The 13918-nt window shown below is 42.3% G+C and overlaps 1 protein-coding gene across 8 annotated transcripts in view; it reads left to right on the top strand.

Moving 5' to 3' along the window:
- IL34 (interleukin 34) overlaps positions 1-13918 on the top strand; it is a 68676-nt gene that overhangs the window by 18851 nt on the left and 35907 nt on the right. The gene's annotated exons all lie outside the window — the stretch shown is intronic.

Raw genomic sequence — 13918 nt, 5'->3', positions numbered from 1 at the left:
CCTTGAAGATAGCAGGCATTTAATTAGTGCCTGTTGATGGATTGCTCAATGCTTTGCCCACAGAACTCCAAATCAGTATTAGTAAGGGGTGAGAGTATTCGTCCTGACTTGGGGTTGCAAGTCCAGTATAATGCCTATAGCTATGCATATGTACTCTGTCTGGTTCAGCACAGTTTAAAAAAAATCAATCAAACAAACAAACCAGAACCCCCCGGTAAAATGTATTCAAGGTGGATAATAGAAAAAATATTCAAGAAAAAACAAGGCAATAAACAGGAAATGGCCCACAGATCAAGTGCTAGGGCTTTCCCACCAGGACACAGCTGTGTCAGGATGTACTGTGGGCTCAGCATTGGTCACCTTCAAGGGAGATTTATAGATGAAAGTGCTCTGGGGGAGAAGGGAAGACAGGGTTTTTGTGTGACCTGGACAAAACAAAGCAGCCTGGTGCTGTTGTGTAGGCCATGGGGGAAGGGCAGTGTTGTTTTGTCCCTTCCACAGCTGTTGAATCCCCTTTCAAAGCTCCTCACACAGGGACAAAAGCCAAAGGAGACAATGGAAAAAGAATGTCTGATGGATTGGCCCTGAAGTGCCGAGTTTGGAGAATTCAGGGTAGGCTTCGGTATAAATGATTGGGATCAATTGTATTGCGTTAAATAGCTTCAGAGCCACATACTAATCATGCTTTAGCACTTCTGTAGCATTATTTGGTTACAAATCATTAAAGCATTTATCTGTTCCTCACCGAGGAGCACCAAGGTCACACAGGACTAGAACTTGGGTCCTGTGACTTTCCTGTTGACTCCAAGGTCTGGTCTGGGCTCCTTCCCATTGCACTGTGGCTTTCACTGATCATTGATAGAATGTACGTAATGAACTTTGAAAACTTTAAATGGTCCTGTGAACATCAGTGGTTCCTCGTCATTGAGAGCCACAAACTGTGGTGGGAGTGAGGAGAGAGAATCAAGGGGCCTGGAAAATTCATAGCCTGGAGAACTGTCTCCTGAAGAATCCAGGAAATTCTAAGAAAAAGTAATAATAATAATAATAGGGATAAACGATGGCTAACATTTATATATTACTATGTGCTAGGCACTGTGCAATTACTGCCCTACTTGGGCCCCACAACAACCCTGTGAGGGGCATAGGTGCTGTTAATTATCCCATTTTACAGATAAGGAACCTGAGGCAGAGGTCTAGTGACTTGCCCTGAGTGTCTGAGGCTACATTTCAGATAGACATGGGGCCACAAGCCAGTCTTGGTTCTCAGCCAGTGTCTTTTCAATGACACCATCTAACCTCCAAGAGGTCAGCTACCAGTTCTTCCTTCCTAGGTGTTTTGCAGTAAGTATCATGGATGCTTCAGCAACAGCAAATTGGAGGCTGCGTGGAACAGAGGAACAATAGTTGAGTCTGAGGACCTGGGTTCAAATACCGCCTCTGATGCTCACTAACCATGGGCAAGTCACTCATCCTCCTTAGATCTGTTTCCTCAACTATAAAATGAAGGGATGGGACTAGATGTCCTCTGAGTGCTAAACTATGAACCTCCTTGACTTGCAGTGGTCATTCCTGCCCATCTTCTTTGGCCTATCCTCCACCATGATTACTTCCACCAGTGAGTGGCAGCTGAGTGGCTTAGTGGGTAGTGCTGGTCCTAGAGTCAGGAAGACTCATTTTCTTGAGTTCAAATCCAGCCTCAGACACTTCCTAACTGTGTGACCCTGGGCAAGTCACTTAACCCCGTTAGCTTCAGTTTCTTAATCTATATGAATGAGCTGGAGAAAGAAATGGCAAACCGCACCAGTATCTTTGCCAAGGGAACACCAAATGGGGTCACAGAGAATCAGACATGACTAAAGAATGCCTGAACAGCAGCCGCACCACCAGTGAGTGAAGACAGATGTGGGAAGGACATTGAGCTGAGGGGAGACACTTTTCTTGTATTTCAGCTCCTCTGCTGAGAGATCGGGGTTGGGGAGGATGCCGCAGTATTTCTTCTGGCTCATCTGTGACTCGCAGTGACCCTGTCCTCTCTTTACCATTGATAATCACAGGCTGGCTGGGTCTAGGAAACAAGACGTCCTCACAGTACACCATCCTGCGGGGAAGGATTGCACCAGACACCGCAATTTAGAAGAGTTCTGTGTCTGGAAGGAGATGCCTCTGGCATACTTTACAGATGTAGCCACTGTAATTGCCAGTTGGCATGGCTGGAGAATAATGTTCTGGTTAATTGGATTTCTTTGGTTAATCTCCTCTCTGTGATTCTGCCCCCCCATGCTCCAGTACCCTTTGTCCCAGCCTCCTTTTGCCACATTCTTATCTATGTACTTGTCCTCCCGGCAGGAGGTAAAAGCTCTGTGGGCAGGGTATTCCTTACACAGTGCCTGGCACAGACATAGACTGTTCCTGAATGGACAGTTTATTCCCTCTCCCAGCTATCACCCTTCCACCCTTCCAGCTGCCAAACTGATGATATTCCTAAAACCCAGATCTGATCATTTCACAAACATACCCCCTCCCCAACGAAAAAAAATATTCAATGGCTCCCAATTGCTGCATAGAAACCTTAGCTTCCTTTGGAGCCCAGATGCCATGAGTCCTTTCCTGCTCCCTCTTCCTCACCATTGATGAGGGATGGCTATTAGGTTCAGCAGGAACTCTGATCTTATCTAAGACCAGAACCTGAGATTCAGTCTGGAAAGAATTCAGCTCAGCCTGACTTGGAGTCAGAGTTGAAAAACTTTATTATACGCTTTACAATGGGCAAGGATCCTTAGGGGACCTGCAAGTGAAAGGGGGCACAGGCTTTGACTTTTAAAGGGTAGGGCTGCCATTGTCAGGGCTGACAGGATGGATGTAAGGGACTTCAGTGCATAGATAAAAGTTAGGGCTGACTGAGAGGAACTTGTGACTTCAGTGCATAGATAAAAGTTTGAGGAGTTTAACTTGGAGATGAGATTTGGGCCAGACAGGAGGAGACATGAGGAGATTAAGCAGGGACAAAGGAGTCACAAGTTGTTGTCTAGGCAGAGTGCACTAGGAGGAAGGGGCAGAGTTTGAGGCTGGGAAAGGGAAACTAGATTTTACAGACTGGTTTTACAAATTGCTATTACAAAGTTTTACAGACTGATGTTACAAATATAGATCCCAAGGAACCCATCATTACTGATGTTACAAATTGGTATTACAAATTGAGTTTACAAATAGATTTTACAAACATAGATCCCAAGCACTCCATCACCCGCACCCTTGTTTATGAGAACTCTCTTTCTTGAAGTTACCTTTGTTTTTATTTTGTGTTTGCTCATTTGTGAACATTTTGTTTCTCTTTGCTGGAATATAAGCTCCTTAAGGGTAGGGACTTTTTTTGGGGGGATGGGATGGGATGGGTTAAGGGAAGAAAGGTATCCCCAGTGTGTAGCAAAATACTTTCTTTGCATGAAGTACAAATTTACATATTTTATGAGTTGAATTGAAGGAAGGTAGGCAGGGGTCTATTGACAAAGCATTGGCAAAAGTGTTTTGGAGAGACAGGGTGGGATTGTAAGAAAGACATTGGAATAGGGACCAAAAGACTTTAGTTCTGGGCCTGGCATGGTTGTGACCTGGGGAAGTTGCTTAGTCTTTCAGCTTGAGTTTTCTTGTCCCTGTGGTAAGGATCATCATACCTGCCTGGTGCAGTTACAGGTGTGTACAGATGAAATGATGGGTGTGAGAGAGTTGTGTAAGCTGTATCCAACCAGCATGGCAGTGTGGTCTGAACTAGTCATAAATAGAAGGGCAGAAAGTGATTTGGAGTTCTGCAGAACAGAAGGCCTGTTCCACCCAGGGGTGTGTCTACAATTTGGTCTTTTCCCTTTTCTAAGCTTCTGTTTCCTCAGCCATCAGATGACATTGATAATCCCTGTACTATCTGCCTTGGTTGTGAGAAGAGTGCTCTGATCAAAATTGGAGCTTGGTAAGACATCGTACAGAAGAAGTGATATCCAGTGAGTCCCTTTTATCATTCAGCTCTCCTGTCCTTTGAATAAAGTCTTCATGTGGGAAAAGACAAGGGCAGTGATTTGCCCAGAATTACAGTTAGAATTTGCACTCAGAGCCCTCTCTGTCAGTTGAGTGGCCTTGAACTCTTGGGGCTCACTGCTACTATAGCCAGAATAAGATCCTAGGCAGGGTGGGGAGCTTGAGACCTCAAGGCCACATGTGGCCCTCTGGGTCTTCAAGTGCAGCCCTTTGATGGATTCAGTTCAGTCAAAAGGCCACACTTGACCTAGAGGGCCACATGTGACCTCGAGGCCGCAGGTTCCCCACCCCCGTAGACAGATGGTCCCCAGACACGACGCTGAGAGCTCCTAGAAACCCATATGCTGCTCACATAAACCTGTCAGCAATATCCCTGCCACTGTTGGGTATAAAGAAGATTGTTTTGACTGTTAAGAGATCGGAGGCATATATCCTTTTTTTTTTTTTTAAGCAAATCGAGGTTAAGTAACTTGCTCAAGTTACACAGCCAGTTATTTCTGGGTGTGGTGCTAAGTATCTGAGCCCAGATTCGATCCCCAGGTCATCCCAACTCTGGGGCCAGTGCTCTTACTCACTGCACCACCTGGCCGCCCCGGCATATATCATTTTTATTTTTAAATTTAATTATTTTATTTTTGTCAATGACATATAAGCAAAAAATTTTAAAATTTATTTTGAGAAATGTGTGTTCCATATTTTCTCCCTCCTTCCCCGTTCCCCTTCTTGAGAAGGCAAACAATTTGATATAGATTATACATGTATAGTCATGCAGATATCTCCATTAGCCATGTAGCAACACTAACTGCAGACTACAAAAACTAAGAATAATAAAGTTTAAAAAAAATGTTTCAGTCTTCATTCAAACCCCTTCAGTTCTTTCTCTGGGGGTGGATAACATTTTTTTTGTCCTTCTGTATTGTCTTAGATCATTGCATTGCTGAGAATACCTGAATTAGTCACAGTTAATCATTGTACAATATTGCTGTTACTATGTATGATGTTCTTTGGTTTTGCTCATTTCACTTTGCATTAGTTCATGAAAGTCTTCACTTATGCCTTTATTCATGTTTTTCTGAGGCATCCTGCTTGTCATTTCTTATGGCACAATAGAATTTCATCACAATCATATACCACAACTTGTTCAGCCATTACCTAATTGATGGGCATCCCCTCAATTTCTATTTCTCTGCAACCACAGAAAGAACTGCTATAAATATTTTTTTCCCTTTATCTTTGATCTCTTTGGGGTACAGACCTAATAGTGGTATTGCTGGGCCAAAGAGTATACACAGTTTTATAGTCCCTTGGGCAGAGTTCCAGATTGCCCTTCAGAATGGTTGAATCAGTTTACAACTCCACCAACACTGCATTAGTGTCCCTATGTTTCCAAATCTCCTCCATCATTGATCATTTTTCTTATCTGTCATATTAGCCAATCTGATAGGTGTGAAGTGGTTCCTCAGAGTTGTTTTAATTAGCATTTATCTAATTAATAGTTATTTATAGATTTTTTTCATATGACTGTAGATAGGTTTGTTTTCTTCTGAAAACTGTTCATATCCTTTGACCATTTATCAATTGGGGAATGACTCATATTCTTATAAATTGGACCTTGTTCTCTCTATATTTGAGAAAGGAGACCTTTATCAAAGAAATTTGCCATTAAAAAAATTTCCCCCATTTCCTGCTTTCCTTCTAATTTTGTCTGTATTGGTTTTGTTTGTGCAGAAGCTTTTAATTTGATGTAATCAAAATTATCCATTTTACATCCTGTAATGCTCTCTGTCTCTTGTTTAGACCATGGGCATATTGAAGGTGGGAGCAGCAGATGCATTTTGGTCTATTGCATATTTCCTTCTGGAATCCGGGTCCCTATCTTCACTCTTGTTTCCTGGGAGATAATACTGGGGACTAGCCAAGAAATACAAAAAGCTTCTTGACTGTGCTGTTTGAGTGAACACTGGTGGCCTTTACTGACTGATTCATTCACATGGTCACTGTCCGAGTTCAGGCCCTCACCACCTGGCACTGTGACAGTGGCCTCCTAATGGATTTTCCTGCATTTAGCCCTTTTCAGTTCATTCTCTGTTTGTTGTTCAGTCATTTTCAGTTGTTTCTGACTCTTGGTGACCCTGTTGGGGATTTTCTTGGCAAAGACACTGGAGTGGTTCGCCATTTCTTTCTCCAGCTCATTCTATAGATGAAGGGAACTGGGGCAAACAGGGTTGAGTGACTTGCCCAGCTAGTGTCTGGGGCCAGATTTGAACTCATGAGATGAGTCTTCCTTACTCCAGGGCTGGCACTCTACGCACCATGGCACCACCTAGCTGCCCTTTCTCTTTTCTTTATACGACTTTCAGACTGATACAGTAGAGATTGATAAGCACAAATCCGGTGGTGTCTTTTGACACATGTTGTCTTGACGTGTTCAGGAATCTTCAGAGGCTTCCCAAGGATAAAATACAAACTCTTTTAGACTGACATTAAAAGCCCTTCATAGTCCAGCTCCAGCCTCTCTCTCCAGACTGATTCCATTAATAGATAATTTACTCCTGTCATCTCTAATCTTAGCCAGGAGGGCCCCTTCCTCACTCTACTGACTGGCCAAATGGGCCTTGCTCTTCTCCAGCTCCAATGGGCTGTGTCCTCTGAGCCTGGAGGTCTCTTCCTCCTCACCTCTGAACTCCTGGCTCCATTCAGGGCCCAGATCATTTTTGCAGGAAGCCTTTCTTCGTTTCCTCAGTTATTCATTTACTGCCTCCATCCCCCCAAATACCCCTCCTCAGCACTTTATATTTATTTTATATTTACGTATTTCAATATCTATTGTTTCCTCGCAGTTGAATCTGAGCTTCCTGAGGTGAGAGATAATATTTTTTCCGTCTTTGTATCCTCGACGTCTAATGCAGCACTTAGTATATGCTCACTGAACTGCACTGATTGGCTAAAGAGGAGAAAGTAGAGTTGGGATAGAACCAAGAAGGGAAATTAGCTTTACTGCATTTAGTTCAACAAATAATCATCGACTGTCTGCCCTGGACAAAACCTGGTGCTGGGCGGTGGAGTTACAAAGATAGGTGAGGACGTAGCCTGTGTCCTCCTGGAATTTATAATCTAATAGCAGCAGGTGAGTTTAGCCAGATACCTAAGTATGAACCCCATTAATTGTTTTATATTTGACCAAGCCCAACTCAAAGCTTTCCTCTTCCAGGATGTTTTTCATGATTAAGTAAGTGCTTGTTACATAATGGGGTTGTTTTAAAGGTGTTACAGAGCAGTATATAGCCGTGTAATTATGATGGGCCTTCCTGATGCTAAGGATAATAAATTTAACTTCAATTACTAGGATCGTAAAGGAACACTGACTTTGAAGTCAAAGACGTGAACTCAGGTTCCTGCTAGCTTTGTGACCTTAGGCAAGCCACTCTACCTTCCCCTTGGTTGGTTTCCTCGCATCTAGTCCTTTTCAATCCATTCTCTGTTGGTTTTGTTGAGTTGTTTTGATTGTGTCTGACTCTTTGTGACCCCATCTGGGGATTTCTTGGCAGAGATACTGGACTATTTGCCATTTTCTTCTCCAGCTCATTTTACAGATGAGGAAACTGAGGCAAACAGGGTTAAGGGACTTGCCCAGGGTCACACAGCTGGTAAGTGTCTGAGACTGGGTTTGAGCCTCAGGTCTTCCTGTCTCCAGACCCAGTGCTCCTATCTGTGTCCCCCAAGTTACTTCTGCCTTATTCTTTTTTCTTCTTAGATTTAGCCCACTTCAGTTCTAGACTGTCAAGACCTTTTTGAATCTTTACTCTGAGATCCAGTCTATCACCTTTCTCTCCCACCTTTGTGCCAACCACCATTTTGACAACCATATCAATTTTTGTTTTGTGCAGGAATTCTTTTTAAAATTTTTTTTTTATCAAATGCTTTATTAACTTCTAGTTTACATCATTCATTTCCCCAAGATTTTGGGTTACAAATTTTCTCCCCGATTTTCCCCTACCCACCACCCCAAAATAGTGATCCCACTGGATCTCCTCTCCTCCAATCTGCTCTCCCCATATTTTCTCCCATACCCCCTCCAACTTTCCAGTAGGGCACAGTGGATCTCTATGCCCCAGTGCCTGTATGTCTTATTTCCCATTTATATATTAATATTATTATATTATTATAAATTAAATATTTATATATTAAATAATATTAAAATGGTAAATAATATTAATATATTAAATAATATTAAATATGGTATATATATATTTAAATATTTGATTTTAAAAATTTGAATTCCAGATTCATTCCCTTCCTCCCTTGTCACCCACCCTTACTGGGAAGACAAGCAATTCAGTATAGGTTGCATATGTGTAGCTATGCAAAACATTTCCATAGTGGATATATTGTGAGAGACTGACTATATTTCCCTCCCTCCTATTCCACCTCCCACTTGTTCTATTCTCTACTTTTTGATCCTGTCCCTTTTCAAAAGTGGGTGCTTCCAACTTCCCTGCCCCCCAGCCTGCCTTCCCTTCCATCATCCCCCCTCTCATCCCCTTTCCCCCTACTCTCCTGTAGGGTGAGATACTCTATTTAGTATGTATGTCATTCCCTGCCTAAGCCAAATTCAATGAGAATAAGGTTGACCCATTCCCTTTTGCCTTTGTGTTCTTCCCCTCCATTGTAACCATTTTCCCTTGCCTCTTCTGTATGAGATAGTTATCCCATTCTGTCTCTCCCCATCTCCTCTCATTATATTCCTCTCTCACCTCTTAATTTCACCTTTTAAGTATCATTCCTTCCTATTAAATTGGTCCTGTGCCCTCTATCTATGTATACCTGTACACACACACACACATATACACATTCACATATGTATTCATATGCCCATATACCTTCCTATATAGACATATATGTATATATAGACATATATGTATACATGTGTGTATATATGTATACACATTTCTATTCCCTTCAACTATTCTCATACTGAGAAAAGTTTCATAAATTACAAATATCATTTTTCCATGTAGGGATGTAAACAGCTCAACTTTGATAAGTTCCTTATGATTTCTTTTCCCTGTTTACCTTCTCATACTTCTCTTGCTTCTTGTATCTGAATGTCAAATTTTCTATTCAACTCTGGTTTTTTCATTTTTAATTTAATTTAATTTTTATTTTATTTTTTGCTTTTTGGAGGGCAGTTGGGGTTAAGTGACTTGCCCAAGGTCACACGACTAGTTTTGTGTGTATGTGTGTTTGTTAAGTGTCTGAGGCCAGATCCCAACCCAGGTCCTCCTGACTCCAGGGCCGGTGCTCTATTCACTGAGCCACCTAGCTGCCCTAACTGCGATTTTTCATCAAGAATGCTTGAAAGTCCTCTATTCTATTGAATAACCATATTTTCCCTTGAAACATGATACTCAGTTCTGCTGGGTAGGTGATTCTTGGTTTTAATCCCAGCTCCTTTGACCTCCCGAATATCATATTCCAAGTCCTTTGATCCCTCAGTGTAGAAACTGCCAGATCCTGGGTTATCCTGATTGTGGTTCAACAATATTCAAATTGTTTCTTCCTGGCTGCTTGTAATATTTTCACCTTGATCTGGGAATTCTGGAACCTGGATATAATATTCCTAGGAGTTTTCTTTTGGGGAATCTTTTTGAGGAGGTGATCTGTGGATTCTTTCAACCTCCATTTTGCCCTCTGGTTCTAAAACATCAGGTCAATTTTCCTTGAGAATTTCTTGAAGGATGATTTCTTGGTTCTTTTTTTGATCATGGCTTTCTGGTAGTACAATAATTTTTAAATTATCTCTCCTGGATCTATTTTCCAGATCAGTGGTTTTCCCCAATGAGATATTTCACACTGCCTTCTATTTTTTCATTTATTTGGATCTGTTTAATAGTATCTTGATTTCTCATAAAGTCACTAGCTTCCATTTGCTCCAATCTAATTCTGAAAGAATGATTCTCTTCAGTGAGCTTTTGAGATTCTTTTTCCATCTGGCAAATTCAGCTTTTTAAGGCATTCTTCTCCTCATTGGCTTTTTGAGCCTCTTTTGCCATTTGAGTTAGTCTATTGTTTTAAGGTGTTATTTTCTTCAGTCAGGTTGTTGACTGTCTTTTCATAATTTTCTTGCATCATTCTCATTTTATCTTCCCAATTTTTCCTCCATTTCTCTTATTTGGCTTTCAAAATCCTTCTTAACCTCTCTGGCCTGTAACCAGCTTGTATTTTTCTTGGAAGCTTTTGGTGCAGGAGTTCTGACTTTGCTGTCTTCCTCCTGTTCCATGCTTTGATCCTTTTTGTCCCCAAAATAGGAGTGTAAAGTTGGGTTGCTCTGCTTGCTTTGCTTCCCTCATTTGCTCATGTTGCCACTCAATTACTTGACGTTTGAGCTTTTTGCCACACTAGGACTCCACCACCAGACAGGGGAGCTTTGTCCCATATTGCTGGGGTTTTCTCAGCTGCCAAAGGTATTAGTTGGGTGCCCTCTCTGAAGCCTCCACATGCTCTGGCAAGCTGGTCGCACACCTCAGGACCTCCACCCAAGACCACAATCCAGATCCAAGCAGGTGAAAGCAAGAGCAATTATCCCTCAGACTGGTTGCCTGGTCTCCCTACAGTCTGCAGTCCAGGAGCTGAAGCTGCCATGTGGCTGGAGCTGCATGGCTGCGGTGCCTCAGTGGCTTCTTGCCCCAGGGGCAAAGGCCAACCACACTCCCAAACTACTGGATCCCAAAGTTCACACTGCACTGACTTCTCACTTTGTCCTTAGCATCTATCGGTTGATAATTCTGTAAACTGCCACAGCTGCTGGTGATCTGAAGTCCCTCCAGCCGGCGGCTGGCTGTGGCAGCCCTAAGGCTAAGACCTCAGGCTCTTGTGGGGCTGGGGTTGGCTCCCAGAGTGCTGTGCTGGCCACTTGCTGCCAGCCTTCCAGGCTGTCCTCAGTGGGAGGTTAGCTTCTCTTTGTCATTTTGTGGGTTCTGTAGCTCCAGAGCTTGTTCAGAGTCACCTTTTACATGAATTAGAGGAGGTGGAAGCTGGAGCCCCACCAACAACCATGTCATTTATACCTTTGGGGGCAATCTCCAATTGTGCTGTTCTATATCTCACCACTGGACCTAGATGGCTCTATAAGAGAAAGTGAGGTTGGAGACTTTACACAGCCCTCCCTCACTTAAATCAAATTTACATGCAAGTCTTAGCATCACCTTCCTGACATCATTGATCCCCTTAGAGTATGAAGGGCAAACAATACCATTTACACCTTTTTTGAAGTCACTAATAAAATGTTAAATAGCCCAGGGTCAACCATAGATGTTTGGAACATCCCACCAGAGACACCTCTTTCCAAGTGTCCTGCAACCATTATATACTATTCTTTGGGGTCAGTCAATCTACCAGTTCCCAAATCTTGTATCAGTACTATTATCCTGTCCTCATCTATCCATCTTATCCACAAAAATAGCACGAATGACTTAACCAAATGCTGTGCTGGAATCTGGGTGAACTCTCTATCCATCATGCCCTTATCTGCCTGTCTAGTCACCATGTCAGAAAAGAAAATGATGCTAGACTGGAGGGACTCATTTTTTATGAAGCCTGGCTGGCTCTTCATGATCACCCCTTTTTCTAGATGTTTGCCAATTATCCCTTTAATAATACGTTGTGGAAATTTGCCTGGAAGCAAAGTCAAATTCATTGGCTTAGTTTGTTAATTCAGTTCTCTTCCCATTCTTTTCCCTCCTCTCCACCTTTTTTTTTTTTTTTTTGCTTTTTGGAGGGCAATTGGGGTTAAGTAACTTGCCCAAGGTTACACAGCTAGTTTTTTTGTGTGGGTGTTAAGTGTCTGAGGCTGGAACTGAACTCGGGTCCTCCTGACTCCAGGGCCAGCGCTTTACTCACTGCACCACCTAGCCGCCCCGACCATTTTTTTTTTTTAAATCATAATGTAAACTCTTCCCTGGTTCTTTGGTATCTCTTCGGGTCTCCATGAATTTTCAAAGATCCCTGTTAATGGTTCAGCAGTCGTATCTGCCAGTTTTTTTTCTAGTACCCTTAGAATGTCGTTCATTAGTCCCAGATGACTAAGCATGGCTAGATAGATACTCTCTCACCACCTCCTTCCTTAACCTGGGTACCAGTGCCTGTTTTTGCCCCATGTAAGAATTCTCCCTGGCTGAGAAAACACGAATAAAATCAGGGTCAAGTATCTCTTCTCTGTCTTTCAATATCATCATCCCATCCTCCCAGAACAGTGACCCTCTCCCTTTGCCCTTCTTCCTTGCCTTCTCCCCAACATAGTTTTTAAAAACCTTATTGATGCTATTTTTGGACAGGACTGAAACAACTGAATGACAACACTTTTCTTGGCACGTTTTGGTCTTCTTCTGTTGCCTTGTCATAGGAACTTGGGTTTAGAGCTAAATATGACCTTATGTCTAGTTATCTAGTCCAACCCTTTCATTCTGTAGGAGTTCCAGAGAGGTTAATTCAGTCAGTTGGCATCTTTAAAGCACCTACTATGTATCAGGAACTCTGATAAGCACTGGGGATACACAGAAAAGAAAAAAAACCCAAACCCCAAAACCATACTGAACCACCAGTCCCTATTTTCTTTTTCTTCCTTTTTTTTTTGGAGGGGGGAGAGCAGGGCAATTGAGGTTAAGTGACTTGCCCAAGGTCACACGTTTAGTAAGTGTTAAGTGTCTGAGGCTGGATTTGAACTCAGGTCTTCCTGATTCCAGGGCTTGTGCTCTATTCACTGTGCCACCTAGCCTCCCAGCCAGTCTCAGTTTTCAAGGAGCTCACAGTCTAATGGGGGTTTTGCCCTAGGTCATGCATCTAGTTAGAAGGAGAGCCAGGATTTGAACCCAAGTACTTTGACTCTTATTTCAATCCCCCTTTTACTCTATCATGGTACTTTTGACCTTGCTCCCTTCTTTTGTACATGCCTTTCAAAAATTGAAGCTGTTTAGTGAACTCCCCTGTATATTTACTTCAGTCTCTTTAGACAACTCTCTCTTTCCCTCCTCATCAGAACTTTTTCTCCTAGTATCTTGAGAATTTTTCATCACTTCTGAGTTGCTTTCCCCTATAGAATTTTAGTCTATACAATTCTAACTATTCTTTCTCTGAACTCTTTGCAATCTGCTTTCCTCAAAGCTAAGCTGCCTGCCTGACTCCTCAGCTGTGTTCTCTTTATCATAAATTTTCAGATTGAGTGGTTACTTCCTCTCAAGTTTCCCATGTTTTTGTTGTGACACTTGTAGAAAACTCCCTCTGGGATATTCCGTCAATTTGCATCTCCACTTGTGGTTTGTGGTTCCCAGAGGGAGATTTTTACTTATTCCCAGGTTTCCAGGGAGTAACTTAGATGGTTCTAGTTCTAGTAGTGCTGTCATGCATAAGCCCCCACTGGTGTACTTCTCTTTGACTATCAGCCAGTAGATTTTGTTTTTAGCAAATACATTTATTAAGGTGATATAATAAGATCACTTGATACAAAGCATATGAATATAAATGAGGACCCTGGGGAGAATAGGCTCAAACTTAGAGTGCAATGGTAGAGAAGAACATATATAGAATATATATGTGGCAAAGAGTTGACTTGTGCCTCTTTGTGGCCTGGAAATCCTTTCTTGAGTACAAAACTGCAATTCTTCTCTTGGTGCAACAAGTTTGCTCCTTGAAGCTGCCACACTATACAAGTGACTGTCTTTTTATACCTATTTGTCCTCAGTATATCCATCTGATTCTGATGGATGTATTATCTCCTGTGTAATGCCTCATACCAGCTGGATGTACTATCTACTACTTCCCTAGTGTTTCTTCCCTAGTGGGGGAGGAAGAAAGAGAGAGAGAGAGAGAGAGAGAGAGAGAGAGAGAGAGAGAG

Source organism: Petaurus breviceps, unplaced genomic scaffold (assembly GCF_028583685.1).
Source record: "Petaurus breviceps papuanus isolate PSGF00001 unplaced genomic scaffold, PetGlider_PUasm1.0 182, whole genome shotgun sequence".
NCBI classification, from domain to species: Eukaryota; Metazoa; Chordata; class Mammalia; order Diprotodontia; family Petauridae; genus Petaurus; species Petaurus breviceps.
Note: the sequence above shows the minus strand (reverse complement) of the source record. Positions and strands in the feature narration are given on the sequence as shown.